This window comes from Macrotis lagotis, chromosome 7 (genome assembly GCF_037893015.1).
Source record: "Macrotis lagotis isolate mMagLag1 chromosome 7, bilby.v1.9.chrom.fasta, whole genome shotgun sequence".
In the NCBI taxonomy this organism is placed as follows: domain Eukaryota; kingdom Metazoa; phylum Chordata; class Mammalia; order Peramelemorphia; family Peramelidae; genus Macrotis; species Macrotis lagotis.
The window spans coordinates 128,481,815-128,505,402 of record NC_133664.1 but is presented as its reverse complement, the minus strand read 5'-3'; the positions used below and the strand labels follow the sequence as shown (position 1 = coordinate 128,505,402).

At 35.7% G+C, this 23,588-nt stretch overlaps 1 protein-coding gene across 1 annotated transcript in view; it reads left to right on the top strand.

Moving 5' to 3' along the window:
• The first annotated feature begins 5,825 nt into the window (after positions 1–5,825).
• ASB15 (ankyrin repeat and SOCS box containing 15) overlaps positions 5,826–23,588 on the top strand; it is a 59,740-nt gene continuing 41,977 nt past the window's right edge. The window contains exons 1-2 of the mRNA XM_074193800.1: positions 5,826–6,050; positions 21,560–21,586. The gene's annotated coding sequence lies outside the window, so the exon portion shown is untranslated. The remainder of the gene's footprint in view (positions 6,051–21,559; positions 21,587–23,588) is intronic.

Sequence of the window (23,588 nt, the reverse complement as noted above, 5' to 3'; positions counted from 1 at the left end):
CCCATGGTTTGGGTACTGGTGCCATATTTGTCTAATAGAAGGAATTTGTCATCATGCTTTTATTTTTGTAAACAGTTTTAAGTAGCATGAATTATTTCTCTTAATTGGCAATGATATTAAAAGGTTGGAATACTCACCCTCTCATATCTTTCCTTCTTCTGAACTTCTTTATTACTTTTCAAAGGATAATATCCTTCCAATTACCCAAGTTGGTATTCTTGAGCCCCCTTATTCACCCCCATCTTACTCATAGCCAATCAATTGCCAAATTTTTTAATTTCTTTCAAAAATGTCAGATACATAGCTCAAGGACCATATGCAGCCTGAACCAGATTAAAATATAACTCCTATCTTATTTTAATGTGTTGATATATTAATTTTTAAAAAATAAACATATAAATGTGTGATTTTTAAGTCAATATGGGACCTGCAGAGATCCTCATGTACAGTTTAATGATTCCTGTTTATATTTGCATTTGACACCATTGCTCTCCCAACATCTTTTGTAAATGTTCTTTCCCTTCACTCATATAGTAATTGCCCTAGTTCAGGACCTCATTCTCTCTCAACTGGATTATGCTTCCTCAAGTCTCTTCTCTCAAATCTCTCAAATCTAATCTCTACCAGCTAACAAAGTGATTTTTCTAAAGCACAGGTATGACTATGTCCTATTAATTTTAGGAGCAAATGTAAAACCATTTATTTAGCATTTAAAACTCTTCACAACCTGGCCCCTACTTACCTTTCCAATTTTACATTCCATCCTTTCCCACATATTCTGTAAACCAGTCATATTGTCCTTCTTCTGCCCTCTGCATTATATACTCCATCTCCTTTTTCCTGCTATTCTACTGGTTGTCCTCTGAATGAAAAAGTCTCTCACTCAGCATCTTAGAATTCCCAACCTCTTCTAAGACTTAGACTACCCTTCCAGGAGGCCTTTTTCAGACTTCCTAGTGGTTAGTGTTATTTCCCTAGCAGTTAGTGTTATTTCCCTAGTGGTTAGTGTTATTTCCGATGTATTATTTTACCTCTATTCCATTTATCTTGATTTAAATGTTGTCTGTCCCTTTAGAATATAAGTCCCCACCCTTTGACTCAGCAGTGCCACTACTACATTAATATCTCAAAAAGATCAAAGGAAAAGGAACAGGATCTATATGTATAAAAATATTTATACAGCTCTTTTTGTGATATGAAAGAATTAGAAATTGAGGGGGTGCTTATCAACTGGGAAATGGCTGACCAAGTTGTGGTATATGATTGTGATGAAATGCTATTTTGATATAAAAATGACAAAGGGAATGATTTCAGAAAAATCTTACAAGCCCATATGAACTAATGAAAATGAAGAACTGGAGATCATTGTGTATACTAATAGCAACATTGTGATAATAATCAACTGTGAAAGTCTTGACTATTCTAATAAATATATATGTATACATATATCCATTTCAAAGGATTCATGATGAAAAATGCTACCCACTGAGTACAAATTGAAGTTTACCCCACTTTCTGTATTTTTTTTTGTTTTTAAAAATGACTCAAGGGAGTGGCTTCGTGGCACAGTAGATAGAGCACCAGCACTAGAGTCAGGAGTACCTGAGTTCAAATCTGATCTCAGACACTTAATAATTACCTAACTGTGTGGTCTTAGGTAAGTCACTTAACCCCATTGCCTTGCAAAAAAAAACCCTAAAATAAATAAAATTTTAGAAAATGACTCAAGAAAATATGTTTTACGTATTTCATACATATAATTGAAATCTTATAGCTTGCTTTCTCAATGGGTAGGGAAGGGATGAGAAGGAGAGAGAGAATTTAGAACTCAAAGTTTAAAAACAAAAAATGTTTAACCATAATAAATCTAGATGTTAAAAGAAGAAAGAAACTGCATATTTAGAAAAAGTATCATCTGTGACAAGACTGGTTCATAACTTCTTGAAGCCTTGCCTGGATTTTATACGTGGAACTGATATTAATACAGTTAAGATGTATATGTGTGAGACAGTTAAACTCAGTTAGTGATTCTGAATAAATCTGTTATGAGCAGAAAAAGTTTTAAAAAAAAGAATGCAAACTTGAGGGCGGAAGCTGGTTGTTTTGATTTTGCTTTTTTGTATCCCTGTGCCCCTAACTCCATTTACAGATGAGGCAAATGAAGCCTGTGAAATCGAAAAATCTGCCTATGATCACATACATTTTAGTTACATAGTCAGAATTTGAACTTTATATCTCTAACTACAAATCATACATTCTTTATGCTATAATTTATTTTCTATTATAAAAGTGCTAACTTCTAAATTCTCATAGTGCAAGTTACAAAGTTGGACATATGTGTTTCTTCTTTGAATTGTTTCAAACAATTGTCAGTTCTATTATATGCAAAATCAACACTCTTTTAGAGCCTGAGAATTACCCTGAAGAGCTATTAGCTTTTTTCTTATTATTTTCTGCTCAGATATAGTTGGTGATCAAAGACAATGGAGAATGCAGATGATACATAAGAATTAATCAGAATTAGCTCGCAACCTATCAGGCACCAAGCAGATTGCAGATACTTCTTTCTTTGAGATGTAAGGGGAGAGTCAATTCAAGTGAGTCATAGTAATTAAGTAATTCATTTTGTCCCCATTAAAATCAATTCTAGTTTTCTATAGAATGTATTGAGAGTTAACAGTGACTCCCTGGATTCATGCCTTTATGTGTGTGACATTATAAAAATTTTAATCATTTTATTCTATGGTAGAATAAAGCTTATGATAGTACAAAAAGAAAGACTTGTACTCACAGCTAACCACTGTTTATCTTTCTGGGCTTGAGACTGGATTCAAATAGTTCTTAATCTGGAATCTACTTATAAATATTATTAAATGTATATATTTTGACCACTGAATTTCAATACAATTGGTTTCCTTTGTAATCATATGTATTTTATTGTATTCATTTAAAAACCTTATTCTGAGAAAGGGTTCATAGACTTCACTGGACTACTTACTACAAAACTGTTAAAATATCCCATGTAGAACAACTCCTGTCATTCCTTCCTACTTTAAATCTTATGATGGAAGCCAAATAAAGTCCCCTAAGAGGTCAGTAAAAGAGGGATATAGGATACAGAGTTCCATCTCCCTCCCTTCTCCCTCTTCTGAAATTGCTGTCTTAAAGGTCATCAATGGTTGTTTAACTCATTCTGCTATGGCTACTTCTCTGACCCACCGCGGCCTGAGCCTTCACCAGTCTCATGTCTTGCTATGGGCTTTGATGACCCTTGAGGCTAGTGAGCCTGACAGCTTTACACAGTTCTGCCTCACTTAAATCTACACATAGATCAAAACACTACCCTCATGTCATTGTTCCTCTTCAAGAATGAAAGATGAGCATAAACAACTATCTGAGGGAACTCCATAGAACTTAGCATCTGGCCTGGTTTGATTACTTTCAGCCCAAGGTCCATGATGTAGCACTTGATGCATTTCTAGATCTATTGAAAGCACTGACAAGAAAGGTCCAATGGCCATACTTCTAGATTTGGAAGGGATCTTATTAGGCATCTAATTCAACCCCTTCATTTTACACAGGAGGAAACTGAGGTGGGGGGGGGGGTAAAGTTCAGTGACTTGCTTAGGGTTTATGAGATAATAAGTGGCAATATGGGGTTTGAATTCATGTCCCATGACTCAGTTTTATCTCTCTTTCCACTTTACCTTGCTGATAATTTATTTGGGATTGTAAGAAGAATGAAGTTATTCTTTCTTGTCCCATCAGAAATCTTTTCTTTTCTTTCTCCAGTAACACAGCTTTAAAGACCTGATGGGATGTTGAAGCCTCTGGAGGGATTACCTAAAATTTATAATAATCTCTTCTGTTGTTTTATTTCACATGCTCACTTTTCTCCTGTAGGCCTTAGATGCCAGCTGTTTTGTTCTTTTATCAAAGAGATTTTGCATGAAATTATTTTCCCCTCTAGTAGCTAATCTTAAAGATTGTGAGTGAATTCATTAACTAGATTTAAATTATTTATTGTTTAGGATATATTACCTGAAGCTATGCCTTCCTTCTGCACTTCAAATAGGCTTTGTTACCGTCTTATGTCTCTTTGTCTTGAAGATCTGTTATAATCTTTTATCTAAGAGATTTCCCAAAAGGTTCTTTATTTCTCAGGAGCTCAGATTTAAAGATGATTAGTGTCAGTCTTAAAGAGAATTTTATGTACCTGCATACATACATACATGCATAATTGTGAAATTCCTTTAAGTTTTTCCTTTAATATTTTCTCATCTATATCCAATAATTTCAAAGAATGAAAGTTATTTTTCTTACAATTAGTAAAAGAGTAATTTCTTTTAATTTGGTTTTGCAATTGCATATGTATCCTGGCCTTTTTTTTCATTCTACTATAATTTATTTTGGAGGGAAAATAATGGAGTTGGGAAAAAAACAAACCCTAAAATCTTTTCCAGCTCCTCTTTCCTATATGTTTTAAGTATATAGACTGTGCAAAGCACCATTCTAGAAAATGCAAATAATAATAATAATAATAATATGCAATTCACTGTATCTGTAGAAATCCACAATAATTTTTACAGAGGAAAATTAATAAAATGAAAATATATGTATATAATGCATATATATACATACATACATACATTTTTATCACTAAAACTTAGTTTATCCACTTCTGGGCAAATAACTGGGAATTATATGATTGTTTGAGTCCTCTTTGGGGTATATATATTCCTGTGTGAATTACCTTTGTGACCCATTAATAGCTCACTTCATAAATAATTAATATGTATATAAATAAAATAAATAAAAACCCAATTTGACTTAATTCCTGGAAAATAGCCAAAGGTTAAGGACAAGTCTTCCTTTTCATTTACCTTCAATTCTAACATATCTTAAATTCTTAATCCTTACTTGAGTTCTCTAGAGGTCCACTCATTCATAAAAAATGAATAAAATTTAATTTTAAATAAAGTCTACTTAAAATTGGGACAACTAGGTGGTGCAGTGAAGAGGTCTGGTGCTAGGAAGTCTCAACTTCCTGAGTTTAAATGTAGCCTCAGACACTAACTGTGACTGTGGGTAATTCTCTTTATCCTGTTTGCCTCAGTTTCCTCATCTGTAAAATGAACTGAAGGAAATGGCAAACTACTCCTGTATCTTTGGCAAGAAAACAACTTAAAATTGAGAAAATTTTCTAGATCTGTGATTTCATTGGTATAATGAACATTCCTTCTTGAGGAAACTTTCTATCACAGTAGCATACTTTCATTGCAACTTATTGAGAGTTGCCTAGAAAACTTAGGAGTTAAATGATTTGTCCAGAGTCCAGACACAACCAGTGAAAATTCTATGTAGAACTAATTAGATTTGAGGCCTACTCTTTGTCCATTAGACAACACTGCCTTTCAGACTCAAAATAATAAGTACTTAAAATATTTTTTAGTAGAAGCACTAGTATAACAATGACATATCAACTTTCCCCACTTACTAATGAAGATGAATAGGAGAGATGTCAGAATAAAGTTTTTATATCAGTTTGAAGGGTGCTAATGAAAATGTTTTAATTTTACAGAAGATCTAGTATTAATTTTTTCAAAATTTTCATCAAAATTACATTTTAGAAATTTAGCTCCAGTTCACACTAACATTTGAAAAGCGCTTTACATGTATGCTTATTATTGGTTGGCAGTTACTTCCCTGGAGCTTCTGACTCTAACATTACCTGTTAACGCATGGAATTCAGTATTAAGTAGGGTATCCTAACAACTATTATTGAAGGTAACAAAAGGTGTTTTTCCCTTACAGTATTGATGCTGAGAATATGGAGTGAGCTTTGGATTATGAGTAAAGTGTGAAGAAACCGAAGTTCTAGTCCATTGACTAACTTTGAGATCAGACAAGTAATTGAATTTAATTCAATAAGGTGCCATGCAAAGCACTGGGAATACAAAACAAAACTGAAACACTCCTAACCTTCCAGGATTTCCTGAATTCTACTGGACTATGCCTCAGCTGTCTCATCGCTCAAACAAAGCAACCATGTAAGATGGTAAAATTAGATAGTGCTGAAGGTCCTTATGAGGGTTAAGATTCTGATTGTATTATTGTGAATTTCTAATCTGTTTTAACCTTTTTATAGATTTCTGACGAGTTACATAAAATTGCAATTAGGGTATCTAGGTTGTGCAGTGGATAGAGTACTGGCTCTAGGGGACCTGAGTTCAAATCTAGCCTCAGACACTTAATAATTACCCAGCTGTGTGACCTTGGGCAAGTCCACTTGAACACATAACTAAGGATTCTATAGGAATATATTCTGCCTTAAACTATATTCAAAAATATATCTTGAATATAACAATAGTACACTCTCTTGTCTTTCAAACTTTAAAGTTAAGTCACATAACATCTGTCTGCTTCATTTTCCTTTTCTCTAAAATGGGGATAATAATAGGACCTATCTCCTAATGTTGATTGTAAGGTTCTAATGAGATATTTTATTGGTAAAGTCCTTGGCAATATAATATAACATAACATATATAATAATATAGAGTTATCAAAGTGTTTCTTTCCTTTCCCTAGTCCTTCCTCCCAATATTCTGATCTGAGAATGTGTCATCAAAAAGCTATCATACATATAATGCATAATGATGGAATGTGCCATCTTGTGAAAATGAAAATTAAAAATGTATTGTTTAAAAATTAACATATTTAAAAAATTAAGTAGTATACTTTCTAATTATTTTTGTAACTTTGTAGCATATATGATTCTGAAATTATTACAGCCTAAAACTGCACTAAGGTTTTTTTTGGAGAATAGTCTATAGCCAAGAATGAGAGGCAGCATGATATAGTTGACTTCAAAATCTTCCTGACTTAGATTCAAGTCCTGCCTCTGAGACATGCTGGTTTTGTGACTTTGGGAAAGTCACTTAACTTCCCATATCCCTAGAAACTCACTTAAGACTAATCTACAAGGCACATATTGATCTTTATTAGTAAAGTGAGTTTCTCCTTGGGATGTTCTCCCTTTGAAATTACAGGACTGATTTAAAAAGAAATAGTGTTAAAAGGGGTGGCCGCTTTCCTTAACAGATAGCCCTGAATGTTAGGTTGAATTAAAAAACAAACAAACAACCTATCGTTACTATGATATGCACTCTAGGAGATTTACTTCATACACTCTGTCCTGAATCAAGGTCTTGCAGCTAAAGCCAAGGCAGACTCATTAGCCAGTTGTTGTTTTTTTTTATATTGCTTTCCAGAATAAGAAATATTTATTGGCTAATGATTTTGAATAGTTTTGAATTCATGGTATTTTAAGAGTTGGAAGAGACCCCCACAGCCCCGTAGCCCATTCCATACTGGAAAATCACTCCATTCTAACATGTCTGTCAAGTAGGGGCCAAGGCTCTTCTGGAAGAACCCTGATGAGTGAGAGGCAACTGCTTCCTAAGGCATCCCATTTTTACTTTGGGATACCTGTAAGTGTTGGGAACTTTTCCTTATGTCACACCTAAAGCTGTCTCTGCCCCTTCTACCCATTTCTCCTCTTCCTATACTCTGTCTGTTCCTTCCTCCATATGACATCTTTTCATGTCCTACTATATCATTTCTTCCTCAGGTTCAATTGATAGCTGATAGTAACTAACATTTGGCATTTTTACAGCACTTAAGTTTTAGAAAGTGTTATATATATATTATCTCATATATAGTTCTTCTAACAACAGCTTTGAGTTTGAAACCATGGGCAACACCATTCTCATTCTCCTGAGCAGGAAACTAAGGCTCAGTGAGCTTGAATAGCTACCCAGCTACTCAGTTTCTGAGCTGAGTTTCAAATACAGGTATGACTCTAAATCACTGTATTGTCATCGGATTGGGGTAGGATTCATAGCTAGGTTATGACTGATACCAGAACTGGATTTTTTCCACTGCAATAAATTGACTAGAGCATAGGAAGGGCAGGTAACAACAACAATAATAATCTTTATATAGTGCTTTATATCACTTATAAAGGAAAATGGAGGTGATGTTACATTAGCAACATGGTTGATTTTTGGATGAGTTCAACTCTTCATGATTCCAATTTGGGTTTTCCTGGAAAAGATGCTAGAATGGTTTGCCATTTCCTTCTCCAGCTCATTTTATAGATTTTTATAGAAGAGGAAACCAGGATTAAGTAACTTGCCCAGGGTCACACAGCTAGGTATCCAAGGCCAAATTTGAACTCAAGTCTTCCTTATTCTAGGCTCAGTGCTCTATCAATTGCACCACTTAGCTGCAAGACTCAAATCATATGTTGTTCATATATATATTGTTTAAAAAGCACTTTATAAATCTTATTTGAGCCTCACAACTCTGAGTAGTAGTTGCTATTATTGTCTCCATTTTACAGATGAGAAAACTGAGGCAGACAGAAGTTAAGTGACTTGATGACCACACTGATAGCAAGTGTCTGAAACAAGGTGAAATAAGGTTGAAAAAGTCTGTATAAACTGACAGTACCCAGATTTCATTTAATCAGGCTACAAATGGGCCTCAGAACCATTGCATATGAGGATCAGTTATAGGATAGTTAGCCTGAAGACCAGGAGAGAGAGAGAGAGAATAGAAGATAAGATAGCTGTCTTCAAACAATTATTTGAAAGATTGTCCTGTGGAAGTCAGTGTAGTAGGCCTGGCCTACTTAGCCTCGTGAGCCAAAATTAAGAGCAATGCATTAACACCACAAAGGGATCTATCTTCTAACTCAATTTAGAGAAATTAGAGTTATCCCAAAAGGACTGCTTTCTCTCTCCCTAGACGACCTCAAACTAAGGTTGGGCAACCACCTGGCAAGGACAATCCTGGGGGGATGCTCTCTGAGGTGGAGCACCTTCCAAATCTGAGATTCTGTGATTCACTAAATCAACAATAATTATTTCTGAGGCTGCTCTACAGAGCTAAACCCTGGCTCTTGAAAGTTTGATCGGCTTTTGCCACCTAGTGGTGGAGTTGAGTGATGACCGTGCTGTCTCTGGATGGAGAGGCACCAAGGAGATAATTCTGGCTTGCTGTAAAATTTGCATTATGTAAATTAGGCTTAAAGAATTCTGAAAGAAATATGAATAAGTATTTTGAATGAAGATTTGATTAAATTGCTGCAAAATCTGCAGAAGAAAGGAAAGCTTCAGAATCCAAGGTTAAACCAAAAAAGGTTCACAATGAAACAAGTTGTCAGAAGCCTTTCATCATTTGAGTGAATATTTTCTTTTTGTAATGAAAATAGAGATCCAAATACTTGAAGATTTTTAAAAGTTCAAAGACTAGTTGAGGATAATATTGTTTGCTATCATCAGACACTTGCTATCTGTCCAATATTTCTTGATAGCTTCATAAAAAAAAGTTGTACAAACCACCAGTGATAAAAGCTTTATTATACAGTCCTGTACATGCTTTATCATTTTTCATTTCATAATTCTATTTATTATCTTGCACAGTATTTAATAATGTCTGAATTTTAGTTTATTTCATGACTTGTGTAAAGGTATTATTTTGTATATTCCCTTGTTATATAGTTTAAGTGAACTAGGTAGAAGCAAATTGTCTTTATGTTAAAAAATCATAAAAATCGCTTTATGTAGAGGTCTCTGGAACACACAAGTAAGTAAGAAAATTCTGAATAGGTAAAATAGCAGAGTTAAAACATTAGTAGGTACTGTAAAAGTCTTATGGCTAGTTTCTTGCTTGCCAGCTTGAAAGCCTATGATTTTGTTTTAGTTTTTTTTTTCCCAAGGCAGTAGGGTTAAGTGACTTGCCCAAGATCACATAGCTAGGTAATTATTAAGTGTCTGAGGCTGGATTTGAACTCAGGTCCTCCTGACTCCAGGGCTAGTGCTCTATACACTGTGCCATCTAGCCACCACTGAAAGCCTATGATTTTTAATAGCAGTAAAAAAGATGATTATCCTCTAACTGAAAGGTTCTTTCTCTGCCCTAAAGAATTTAGGGAATTGAAAATGTCTTCTTTGATGATCTTTCAGTCATCTCAGTTATTGTACATTTTTTTCAGTTGTTTCTGCCTCTCCATAATCTCATTTGGCTCATTTTACAGCTGATACAAACTAAGGGTTAAATGACTTGACAAGGGTCACATAGCTAATAAGTGGCTGAAGCTGGATTTGAACTCAGTTTTTCTCCAAGTCTGGCACTCCATGCTACCCCAGTCATCCCAGAGGTATATTTACATATATGTGTAAAACCAGGAGACATAGAGTCTGAAATGATTATATCCTTTCTATTATAAAATAAAGGAAAATTGAATTGATGTAGTATTAACAAAAAGAATGCTCCAAAACTCAGATCCCATATTAATCTGACCCTCTGTAGGTAGGATCTATTTACCAATTCGAATTTCCATTGTTTTTTTTCTCTACACAAAGCTACCTACAGGAATTTTGCACTTGTAAGACTCATCAATGTTACTGGTACAGTACATTAAGCTACTAATCAACATCTGGTTAGCTAGCAGCCATTTTATTTAGTTATTATATTGTTATTGTTTGGCCTGTTATTTATTGGCAACTCATTCAGTCAAGGATAAAGTCAGCTTAGATGTAAAAAGAAGAAAAATTTTGTCCATCTCATTCTTGGGCAAGGAGGAAATGAATTGACTGCTTCTGATGAGAAATCTAAAAATATCTAATATCTAGAAATATCTAAAAGATATTTGGCATGCATAAGCACAGCCCTTAAATTTGGTACTCTGAGATACATGGACAGGATCTCCACAGAAATTTAAAGGCATTGCCAAGTACCTACACACTAACAAGGGATAGAGGAGGAATGATTTGTTTCTTCTCCTTGTGCAAATGTATATTAATATGACCATGGGGCAGGAAAACCATTTTGAACATTCAGTTGAAGGCTGAATAGGGAAAAAATATTTTTTCTCTTTGATAAACATTTATTTTTTTCCCCTATCCACTGGAAGTCAAGAAAGAAAAGAGGGAGGAAGAAAGAAACCTTGTATCATATGAGCATAGTCAAGCAAAATATATTCCCATGTTGGTCATATCCAAAAATGTATTTTGTTGATCATTATATTGTTCCATCATCTCTTCATCATGAGGTTATCAGTGTTCTTTTTTAGTAATCTTCTGGAATCATGCTTGATTATTCATTGATCAAAGTCTTAAGGTTTTCAGAATTGTTCATTTTTACAATATTTATGTTATAATACAAATTTATAACAGTGATTACCCTTCCCTTCCTTGCCTTAAGGCCAATTCATCCCTCCCCCAGGATTCTTCCTTATACTTAAGGAGGTTTGGATATAACTGGTCTCTCTGCTACTGGCTTAAATTACCTTCAATTTGGTGTTCAACCAACTACCAAACTGAAAGTCTATAGAGCTATTGTGCAAACTTCATTGTTGTATGCCTATGAACATGGATCATCCCCCAGCACCATGCTGGGAAACTGAATTGCTTCCATTTGAATTGACTTAGGAAGATTAAAGATCACCTGGCAGGATAAGATACCAGATGCAGAGGTTCTTTTTCAAACTAAGCTGCCAAGCATTCAAACTCTACTGCAGAGAGCACAACTCAAATGGGCTGGCTACATGCCAAACATACACTTGCCAAAAAGACAATTTTATGGAGAACTCACACAAGGCAAGCACTTACATGTTGGTCAGAAGAAGTGATATAGGGACACTCTCAAGGTCTCTCTTATCAACTTTGGATTGATTGTGTGATATGGGAGACAATGGCACAGGACTGCCCGGTATGGTGTGCCCTCATCAGAGAGGGTGCTGTGTTCTATGAGCAAGGCAGAATTGAAGCGGCTCAAAGGAAACTAGAGACTTATAAGTTTAGTGTACCTACCCTAGGTGTTCACAGGAACTATTTGTGCTCAGTCAATGGTGGAGCATTCCAAGCTCAGCCACTATCAGACATCCTGTAATTTGACTCTAACATCATTTTGGTCCTCTTCGAGAACAAAGGACATAGTGACATCATTTTGGTCTTCTATAAACAAATCTCCATTGATGGTGTTTCTCCAATTTTAGGGATCCCATGTACCCTACTTACATTTGATCATTTAACAGAAAGATTAGCTTTTACAAAGGGATATTTACTTCAAAGTTAAAACAAGAATAAATTTACAGACATCTCTTCCCCAACATCTGGGAATCATAATATACGCCCCCCATGACTTAGCACCTCAGCCTCTGGGGCTGAGAGACTAGGTTAACAACTTAACATAGCCTAGTTATAGCCTAGTTTCATCAAGTTCCAAGTGCAAGGCTATCTTTTGGCTCAAATCCTGGGGATTCTGGTTTCTCGGGGCTTCCCTGGACAGGTTGGTAACATCTAGCCTGGAATCTTACCTCCTAGGTCACCGTAGTTCAAGTCCAACTCTACTATCTGTGCCTAAAAATAAAAAAAAAGACCAAAAAAAACACAATAAAACCCCAAGTCAATTACTTGGGACCATAGTGTCTAAAAAGGGGAAAGAAAAGGAATACTACCCCCTCACCCAGGTCAGTTGATGTTGTCTATGCTGTGCACAGGACTTTCATCCTCTTGGAGAAAGGAAGGAAAGAGGAAAAGAGAGAGGGAGGGTGGGAGGGAGATGCTGTTCCCATTGTTAGAGGGAACACAGAATATCTTCTGGTTATGCTTGTTTCATTATACATCATTTCATAAAGTCTCCCTAGATCTCTCTGAAGCCATCTCTTCATTTTTTTACAGCATAATAGTATTCTATCACATTCATATGTCATAATTTGTTTAGTCATTACCCAATTGATGAATAACTTCTTGGTTTCCAATTCTTTGGTACCACAAAATGAATGGTATAAATTTTTTTTTCATATATAGGAACTTCTTTCTTTGATCTCTTTAGAGTATGGGCCTAGTAGTAGCATCACTGTATCTCTTCTTAAAAGCAGTGCTTTAACTATGATGATCCAAGACAATTCTAAAAGACTCATAATGGAAAAGTCTATTCACATTAAGAGAAAGAATTGATTGGAGTCTGAATCTGATCAAAGCATACTGTTTTCACTTTATTTTTTTCTCTTTTTATTCTGTTTTTTTTTACAACATGACTAATATGTAAATATGTTTTACATGATGGTACATAGATAACCTACATCAAATTGCTTACCATCTTAGGGAAGAGGGAGGGGAAGGAGAGAGGAAGAAATTTTGAAACTCAAAATTTTATTTAAAGATGAAAGTTAAAAATTGTCTTTACATGTAATTGGAAAAAATAAAATATTATTTAAAAGAAAAAAGTAGTATTTCATAATTTATGTAGTATTTAAGACTGAAAAGAATTCAAAATGCATGATGGATTACTCTATAGGACTGTGATAGAGTCCCTCTTTAACTCCTTTTTTACTAGGTGGTGCTAGCTGACATGGCAACCAGCCATGTCAGAACTGACCTCAATTTGGTATTGATCTTAGTTTTCTGGAAATCCAGTGAATGATCACAAGTTTATGTTGCACTTGCATAATTCCTCTAATTCTTGGATAGAATGTATATAGGGATTGTAATGTCTGAGAATATGCCCGTAAACAATGCTCAAAAGTTCTATGGCTTGCTGTGTAGTTCATGAGCTTTGGAGGTCACAAGTCACTATTGATGTTTTAATGATGCTTGAAAACTTTCAATAGATGATATTAGCAATTAGTAAATTAGTAATTAGTAAAATTACTATAGGAATAGATCTCCAATCATCCTAGAAATAAAATATAATTGGGTACGAGGGCAGTTGAGTCATGCTTAAAAATCTGCAATACTTTACTTGCAAGAGTAAAGATTGGAAGGGTGTAAGATCTTGCCTGATTTAAGTCCAGAGGATAGCTATATGTCGATATGTACCTAAACGGATCTGTGATCACAGCAATTAGAACTTTCTCACTAATGAGGTAGGCTCTTAATCTATCCAAGCCTTCTTATCTGTATTACAGGTTATTATCCATGTTCTTCTAAGTGTTCTCTATAGGTATTCTAGAGGTGATTTTTTGCTTTCTCCAGTCTTCAAGAAGGTTATCAGTTAGGGGAGTCCTTTGGTCAGCCCTTGCTCAGGCCATGTCACCAGTTCATCTTTTCCTGTCATGCAGATTCTTGATGACATCCCTTACTCCTGTTCTTTGAAGTTTCTGGTTATTTGTTGTGGACTGCTCACAGCTACCACATGGCTTTCTATTGCCTTCTGTACAACCCTCATCATACATATATGGGTTTGCACATATATTAATATATACACATATATATCCCTGGATAGATTTTTGAGTAAATAAAAAAAATGCTCATATTAGCATACACACACATATATTTACACTATAATGCTTTTCCTTTCTTGTTAAATATTTACATACATATTTATTAATGTATTTTTATAATATTTTGTTTGTTCCATTTGAGTTTCATGAGGGACCTTACTGAATAAAGTTACATATAAGGAACTGTAGTCAGGGCCCTTCAAGTGCAAATTGTATGAGAAGTTTGCAAGGCCAACCTTGGTCTGAGCCATCATCCTCTTATGAAGTTACAGTACCCAAAGACCTCAAAGCATGGGTTTATGAGCAAGAAGAATAACTTCTAGTATTTTCACCTAGTAAAACTTTGCAAAGGCTAAAGCATAGTTCCTGAAATGAAGATTCAGATATAGCACCCCATAAAAGCCAGTCTCTTAAAATATGAAGGCACCAAGACTGAGCAATTAGGAGCGCTGCCTTTGTTCACAGACTCCCAAGTTTATATTAGTGTGGGGTTTTACAGTTCCAGAAAAAGCACTGGAAGAGTAAAAAAGCCTACTTCAGGGCCAAGAGCTCTAATTCTTGCTAGTTCTGTTACCCTGAACAACCTATCAAAGCACTGACTTCTCAGGGAGGGAAACGTAGCTGTCTCTAAGCAACAGCTTCTTCTAGAATCTAGCTCCAACAATTCTAATATTATTGTGCAACATCATTTTTTTTCTTTTCTGCTGATACATTTCTATCCATAAAGATTTGTGATCATGTATTACTGATCCAAAAAAAAAAAGAAAGAAAAAATCTTTCTCATAGAATCATATAGAATTGGAAGGGGGCTTAGAGTTCACCTAAAACCAACTCATATGTAAAAAGGAACCCAAATTATATCCACTTTTTTTCCCAGTGTGGGTGTTAGTTAAACTAATCTGTTTTGAATTATTATGAATTTCATTGGAGAAGATTTGTTGAATCTTGAGACACAATATAAATAATGTCATTTGCTATTAGTAGCATATGAAGAACCTCCCCAATTACAAGAAATCCTTCTGACTTTAACTCTATCCTAGGTCTCCTCCATGAGAGTATTGAATACCTGTAGCAAATATACATAGTCCTATGTCAATGATATCTTTGTAATATATTTGAAAGAATCTTGAATAATTTTTCATATGCACAGAAGATTCCTTATTAGAATATAGACTGTAAGTCTTGTTCTCCTGAATCAAATAATTTTTATAGTTAACAGTCAGTCCAATGGAATCTTGTTTTCATTACATCTTTTAGTTGTATGACAGTAAAGTTATGTACTACTATAGAATATCACTTATGAATCTGTTTCTTTCTCATCAAGAATATCCTTGCTCTGTGTAAATATTATTCTCATAAACTTTTATAAAGATGGAAAAGTAGGCATAGGGGTCAGGAGTTGTTGATATTTTCATGGTTTCCTATGTTTTGTAATATTAAGTTGTGTATGGGGGTATGTGTATTGTCCAAATCATTAATATCTTCCTCTCCTTCAAAAACTTTGAGAATTGATCCCTCAATTCTCTCAAATTTGGATCACCTCAAACACAAGAATATCCATGTTCTCTTCTGTGTATTTGGTCTAGTCCAACTGCATTTCTCATTTTATTGATGTGGGCACTCCTCCAATACAGAGTACAGTTCATTACATTTTCTCATTCTCTGTAGATTCTTGTCCACAATCCCATTTGTCCTCCATGGAAGATCTGCCTGGCATTCCAGAGGCATTAGGTTACTGAACATTTCAAAAGAGTAGTGCAACACATGAGCTGTCTTTCACTCCTTATATTATTATTAATTCATGTCTTTTCTCAATCATATATATTTACTGGACACTGTTTTTATGCTTCTTATTGTAGTTGAGTTATCATTGGTAATAGACTGTAGCTTGTTTACATCTTCTGTGAGCCTCTTATCATATGCAATTTGGTCCATCAGGGATTATATTCCTGAATGGTTTGTAGTCATACAATATTAGCAGTAGAATGTTGACACGAAATGGTATTTGTGTGTGTGTGTGTGTGTGTGTGTGTGTGTGTGTGTGTGTGTGTTTTAGGGAGCAGCTTGGAACTGTTAAAAGTACTACAGGATTTCCAAATGCAATTCAACTTGCTTTTTTTCCCGCCTATTAAATTCTGGGTCCAGTCATTTTTCATCCCCAGTTCCTATCCAAGATATACAGAACACTTAAGAATCAACTCATATAAGTAATAGTCTGAACCAGGGGTGTCAAATATGCAGTGTGTCCATGCAGCCAGCAACCCTTTCCAATGTAGCCAAATCAGATTAAAATGAATTGGGAAATTTCTAACAAAGTAAATAAAAACACAACATAACATAGATAATATATGGTTTAATGGCCCGCATTTCTATTTGAATTTGACATCATCGCTCAAGGCAATTGGCATTCTTCATCTGTTTATTGGTTTTATCCTGTTAACCTAGTCTCTGATGAGTCTTTGAGGAAGCTCTGTATTCTGTGGTTTGTTGTAATTAGCATGATGCTCTTCTTTGCAGCAAACTCATTATAAAATGAGAAAAATAATAGCATCTACCTTTGTGAGAATCAAATGAGATAATATTTGTATTATTATTATTATTATTATTATTATTATTATTATTATTAGCATCATCATCACATCCAAGTCTTAGCCCTTCTTTTTTATGAATATTTCTTTTCAAAAACTTTATTGTGAACTTAACAAATACTAAGAAAATAGGCATTTCCATATACATAATAGAATAGAAAAAGAGAAAGGCACATGAAACTATAGATCTCTTATGTTCAATTTGTTTTTTCTGTTTAATCTGTAGCCTTCAAAGCTGCCTTGATTGCCTATGCATCTCTCTGGCTTTCCTTATGTCCTTTTCTCTGTGATTTAAAAAAAAAAAATCTAAATTCAATAATCTTCCACTACTTTTCTTTTCTTTTTAAGCTATAGTATTCCTATTCCCCCTCAGTCTCTTTTTTTGGTTTATTTTATATCATAATAATAATCTTGTTATGAGAGTAAGCATAACCCCCCCCCCCCCAGAAGATGATAAACTTCAAGAATAATGAGAGAGGAAAAAAAATGTACTTCAGTCTGTGTTCAGATTCCAATGGCTCTGTGTCTGGGATGAGTTGCCTTCTTTATCATAAGTCCACTAAAGAAGTTGCTTCATTATTTTTCCCATGGTTGCTATTTCTAGTTATATTTCCCTCCACTCTATTCCTTCCCACTCTCATTTATTTAATTCTCTCTCTCTCCTTTCACTCTGTCCCTGTTCAAAAGTGTGTTGTATCTAAATACCCTCTCACTATCTTCCCTTTCTTCTATCACCCACCCTTCCCTCCCCATCCCCCCCTTATTCCATCCCTTTCTTCTCATTTTTCTCTAGGGTAAAATATATTTCTATACCCCATTAAGTGTATATGTTATTTCCTCTCTGAGCTATTTCTGATGAAAATGAAGGCTTACTCATTCCCCCCTTGCCTTGCCCCATTCCACTCCATTGAAAAAGTTTTTTTTCTTAACTCCTATGTGAAATATTTTAGCCCCTTCTTCCTTTCCTTTCTCTTCCTCCCAGTACTTTCCTTTATCACCCATTGACTCCATCTTTTTACTATGTTATACCATCATATTCAGCTCCTTCCTGTGCCTTGTCTATATATGCTCCTTCTAACTGTTCTTATGAATGAGAAAGTTTATATGAGTTATCATATCTTCTTCCCATGCAGGAGTACAAACAGATCAACATTATTAAGTTCCTCATAGTTAGTCCTTCTCATTTACCCTCTCTATGGTTCACCTGAGTCCTGTACTTGGAGATCAGACTTTCTGTTCAGCTCTGGTTGTTTCAATGGGAAAGTCTGAAAGTCCCCTGCTTCATTGAAAGTCCATCTTTTCCACTAAAATAGGATGTTCAGTTTTGCTGGGTAGTTGATTCTCAGTTATAAACCATGATCTTTTGCCTTCTGGAATATCATATTCCAAGCCCTGTGAGCCCTTAATGTAGATGCTGCCAAATCCCATGTAATCCTGACTATATAACCATGGTAGCTGAATTTTTTGTTTCTGGCAGTTTTTAGTAGTTTCTCTTTGACTTGAGAGTTTTGGAATTTGGCTATAATATTCCTGGAAGTTTTTCTTTTGGGATTTCTTTCAGGAGGTAACTAGTGAATTCCCTCAATTTCTATTTTACCCTCTGCTTCTAGGATCTCAGGGCAATTTTGCTGCATTAGTTCTTGGAAAAATGAAATCTAGGCTCTTTTCCTGGTCATGACTTTCAGGTAGCCTAATAATTTTTTAAATTATCTCTCCTGGATCTATTTTCTAGATCAGTTGTTTTTTCCAATGAGATATTTCATATTTTCTTCTAATTTTTGGCTTTTTTGGTACGGTTTTATTTCTTTCAAGGTTTTCGCAAAGTCATCTGCTTTCTTTAGTTCCATTCTGCATTTGAAGCAGTTATTTTCTTCAGAGAGGTTTTTTAATCTCCTTTTCCAGCTGATCAATTCTGCTTTTTAAGGCATTCTTTTCCTCATTTGCCTTTTGTGTTGCTTTTTCCATTTGGCCTAAACTTGATTTTAATGTATTATTTCCTTCAATATTTTTTGTATTTCTTTCACCAAGCTGCTGATTTGGTTTTCATGATTTATCTTCATTGCTCTCATTTCTCCTCCCAATTTTTCTTCCATCTCCTTTAATTGCTTTTCAAAATCTTTTTTGAGCTCATCCATAGCCTGAGCCCATTTTCTATTTCTTTTGGAGGCTATGGGTACAGAAGCTTCAAGTTTATCATCTTCTAAATGTTCCATGTTAATTTTCTCTGGTCAGATTCTTCTTTTTTCTTTTGTTTGCTCATTTCCTCAGCCTATGACTTATTTACTGAACTTCCAAGGCTTTGGAGGGTTTTGGGGGACACCCCATTGGGATCTTAATTCTTCCAAGGTCTTATGAGAGTCTCTGACTGCTCTCTTTCCTGTCCTTTGGTATCTGGATGACCACAGGCCCTCCTCTCTGTCCTCAAGCTGTGAGGAGAGTCCCTGCTTGGCTTTGTTAGTATGGGAGCCCAAATTGCAACCTGGATCTGAGTGTGGACAAACATCAGAGTCCTGCCCCAGGAAGAGCAGAGAGATTTCTGTAGGCTCCCCCAAGCCCTTTACTGTCTGTGGGATGTGCTTTGGATGTGCAGGCTGGCTTCCTTGATTTCTGCTGCATGTTCTCACCACAGGGCTGCTCTGAGGCCGGCACTAACTCTGCACTCATTCTGGTGAGGCAGAGTTCTCTTACCACCCCTTCAAGCTGTTCCCAGTGATCCTTGGGCTGTGGTAGAAGAAATGGAAGATCATCGGAGATGATACTCAGCAGCCCCATTGCAGTTGCAGATTTTTTCCAACCCCTGGTCCAATGAAAAAGACCTTTCCTGCAGAACTTCTAAGTTGTCTTGGACTGGGAAATTGTATCACTCAGTTTTTCTACGGATTCTGCCCTTCTAAATTTTGGCTAGAGTCATAATTTGACAGCTTTTGGAGTTTTTTGAGGAATGAGTTTCCAGAAATTCTTGCCTTCATGCTGCCATCTTGGCTCTGCCCCCTCTCCCCAAGCCCTTCTTACTACCTACTGAGATGTGTATGATAGCCTTTTTATTTGGTCTCCCCTCATCCTCTTGCTTTCTTCTCATTAAAATCAAATTAACATATCCTTATACACAGAAATGATCAATCATCACTCCCATTCTCAAGACTTTTAAGGGACCAGAATCCAGAGGTTTTATTTCCCTGTTGCTGGCTCCTTAGGATACAAAAATATTCACTTGTCTTTTGCAGATGCCTCTACAGTTTGGTACTACCCCCTACCTTGTGAAATTGGCTCTAACTCTTTCTGTCATCATGCCTTGAACAAAAAAGAATGGTCAAAGACTATCCCATTGGGCATACAGCAAACCCAGAGAAATGCACTCAGTAGGACACACTCTTCCTATTCCTTTTCCTTTATGGAGGGCATATTAATAGAAGGATTACAAACCATCAGTGCCATACTTGCTCACTGCAAAGACTGTCTTGCCTTATTCCTTTTTTTTTTCTTTCATTATTCTTGTTCATTCTGTACCAGTAGAACCATGATGGCTTCTATAAGAGGAAAAAACCAGAACATGCCATTACTCCACACCTATTAAATTTATTTGCTAATGCCCCCCCCCCCCCCACTGGTGGTTAAGTAATTATGTACATCTCAGAACAGCAGCTGCTGCTGCTTTCTTAGGACCCTGCCCTAGTGAGCCATCAATGCTTCTTGCCTTGCTAGGCAAGACCTTTCCACCCTTATCTCTTACTTGCCCCTTCCTTATACTTACATTCAAATGAAGCTCTTTTTATCCCAAGAAGCAGCATGATGTACTAAGAAATGTTGGACTTTTGAGACAAAAGGCCTGGATTTTAAAATCTGCCCCCAGCATTTTCAAGCTGTGTGACTAGATTAAGTCACCTAGTCCAGCTGAGCCTTAGTTTTTGTATGTAAAATAAAAATTAGTAAAACCTGCAGTACCTTTCCTGGAGATCTATTGTGAGAGTCAAATAAGATAATGTATATAAAGTTCTTTATAAATTCAAAGTATTTATATGAATATCAACTGTTATGATGATGTTTATCCTTTATTCTCAAAGAAGACCATGACATAGGGACATGAACATGAAGGGGTGCTGAGCTAAATCGCCAGCCTCACTTCCTCCTCCAGAACCATCTGGTCAGATGGCCACCAATGGTCAGATGTGTGTGTGTGTGTGTGTGTGTGTGTGTGTATGACTGGAGATGGCCCTGGTTAGGAGGCAGTCAGGGTTGTGACTTGCCCAAGGTCACATAGCTAGTAATTGTCAAGTGTCTGAGGTCATATTTTTAGGTCCTCCTGACTCCAGGGTTGGAGCTCTATCCACTGCACCACTCGACTATTATACCTATTTTCCCCACCTCTGAATCTTGTTCATGATGTTCCTCATTCCTGGGGGGGGGGGGGGGGGGGGGGGGGGAAGCCCTTCACACTTTTTATTCTTACAAATGAAACAAAACTTAGGGCCAAAGGTCCTTCTTCAATGAAGACTTCACAAATCCTCTAGTGTGTCTTCTGATGTGCCATCACCTTCTGTTCTGCATTTCTCACATGTATATCTTTTTTCAGTTTGGATTATATCTATTTGTGGATGTATTGTCACCACTTCCATCCCCCACTCAAGTACAAGCTCCATGTGATCAGAGCTCATGTCCTATTTCTCTTTTAATTCTCCAGAGACCAGCCCAGTGCTTTATCTACTTGGTAAGAATTTAATAAATATTTTAAAATATTCATTAATTACATTAATAATTTTATAAAATTAATTTTAAAAATTAAATTAAATATTTTTTAATTTTAATAATAATGATGATGAAGAAGGAAAGAGCCTTTAAAGTATGAAAGAACTGTATTTAGGACTCATAAAAAGTACTAGTTCAAATAGTAGGCAATGAGCTTTTAGCACAGGCTTAAAAGAAATAGTTTTGAAAAGGTTCAGCTGCATTCATGGATGGCAGATCCATAATAAATAATTAAAGGAAAGTAGAATGTTTTGAGATACATCACTTGCCTTTGAGGTTGACATCCAGAACAACAATGATGCCCTCAGGGTCACTCAGGAAATAGAGCACCAGGACTGGATGACACGTGTCCCAATACAACATTTTCTAGTACTGTCTTTCAAACAGAATAGACTTTCTCCTGTCAGAGCACATTATACACATTATAAAAACCACAAAAGTGAAACAAAAGAGCCTTCGACTGTACATTTGGTGTAATCAGAATATCAGTGCACCTTGCTGCTAGACCTATTTTTAATGCTAATAGGCTTCAATAATGGAATGTGGGCATGTCCTTACTCTGCTGGCATCAGAAAACTCCAGGCATTATTAAAGTTCACCCTTTCTAGGCTGGACATGTCACTAAAATGAAGGATCCTCTTTCCCCTATACCCAAACAGATACCAGGTGACAAACCAAAGCTAGGTGGGCAGAAGAGTAACTGTTGTTACATAGTTAGTGACTCGTGAGAACGGGAAAAAAAAGCAATGAGCATAGCATACAAAGTAGTTATCGCAGTTTATTAGATGATAAATATAGCTAGATAGATAGACAGACAGACAGACAGATGATCATAGAGTTACTAAGTGTAGAAAGTGGAATTAGACCAAAGGGATTTCCTGTCTCCAAGTTGAGTACTTTTGCCACTACACAGCAACTTAAAAAATATTTATTGCAGTCACAAGAACAGTCACTGCCCAAGAAGACCCTCCTGAACTTGGAGGCCTATGAAGTGAGGCTAATTAGTCACATCTAGGAAAGAGTTTTCTGGGAACCAAAAGATTAAAGAAAGACTCTTTGCCAATTTTTTCTTCTACTCCTAATTTAAACATGTCACTGTTTTTAAGATTCATACTTACTATTCCAAAGTTAGGGTAGGAGTAAAATAATCCAAAGTCTATCTCTATTCATATCTGATATGTGATATAATATTTGTAAAACACTTTGTAAACATTGAAGCACTAGATAAATTTTAGTTATTACTACTATTAGAGTAGGTAGGTGGTGCAGTGAATAGAAGGCCTGGAGTAAGGCAGTCATCTTCCTGATTTCAAATCTAGCCTCAGAGACTTTCTAGCTGTGTAACCTTGGACAAGTTGATTAACCCTTCCTGCCTCACTTTTCTCATCTATAAAATGAGCTGGAGAAAGAATTGGCAAAACATTCTGGTATCTTTGCCAAGAAAACCCCAAATGGAGTCATGAAGAGTCAGACTGAATTGAATGAACAACAACAAAATTAGTACTACTACTACTACTACTATTTTTATACAGCACTCAGACCCACCAGAAGTCCCAGCAAGTAGCATTAGCTTCATACAAATTTTCTTCTGATGTTTGATTCCAGAAAGAGTATGGAAAAGCACTTTGCTTTTTTATTTATAATGAATAGAAACATTGAACTTAAATTGAGAAATTCAATTTAATTCTGCAAGCATTTATTAAGCCTCTGCTATGTGAAAGGTGTTCTACAAGATTTGGTAATACAATGACAAAATCAAAACAGTCCAGCTCTCAAGCATTTTATTTTGATCAGGGAAGGAACCCTCCTAACCCTTCTCACCCCCAACCCCACCATTCCCACATATATAAAATGTATACAAATACTAGATATAAGATTCACAATTTCCTGAGTCAATCTAGATACATAACTGGGTGAAGAAAAAATCTCTGATTTGATACTTATCAAGTGAATTTTCCCAGTTA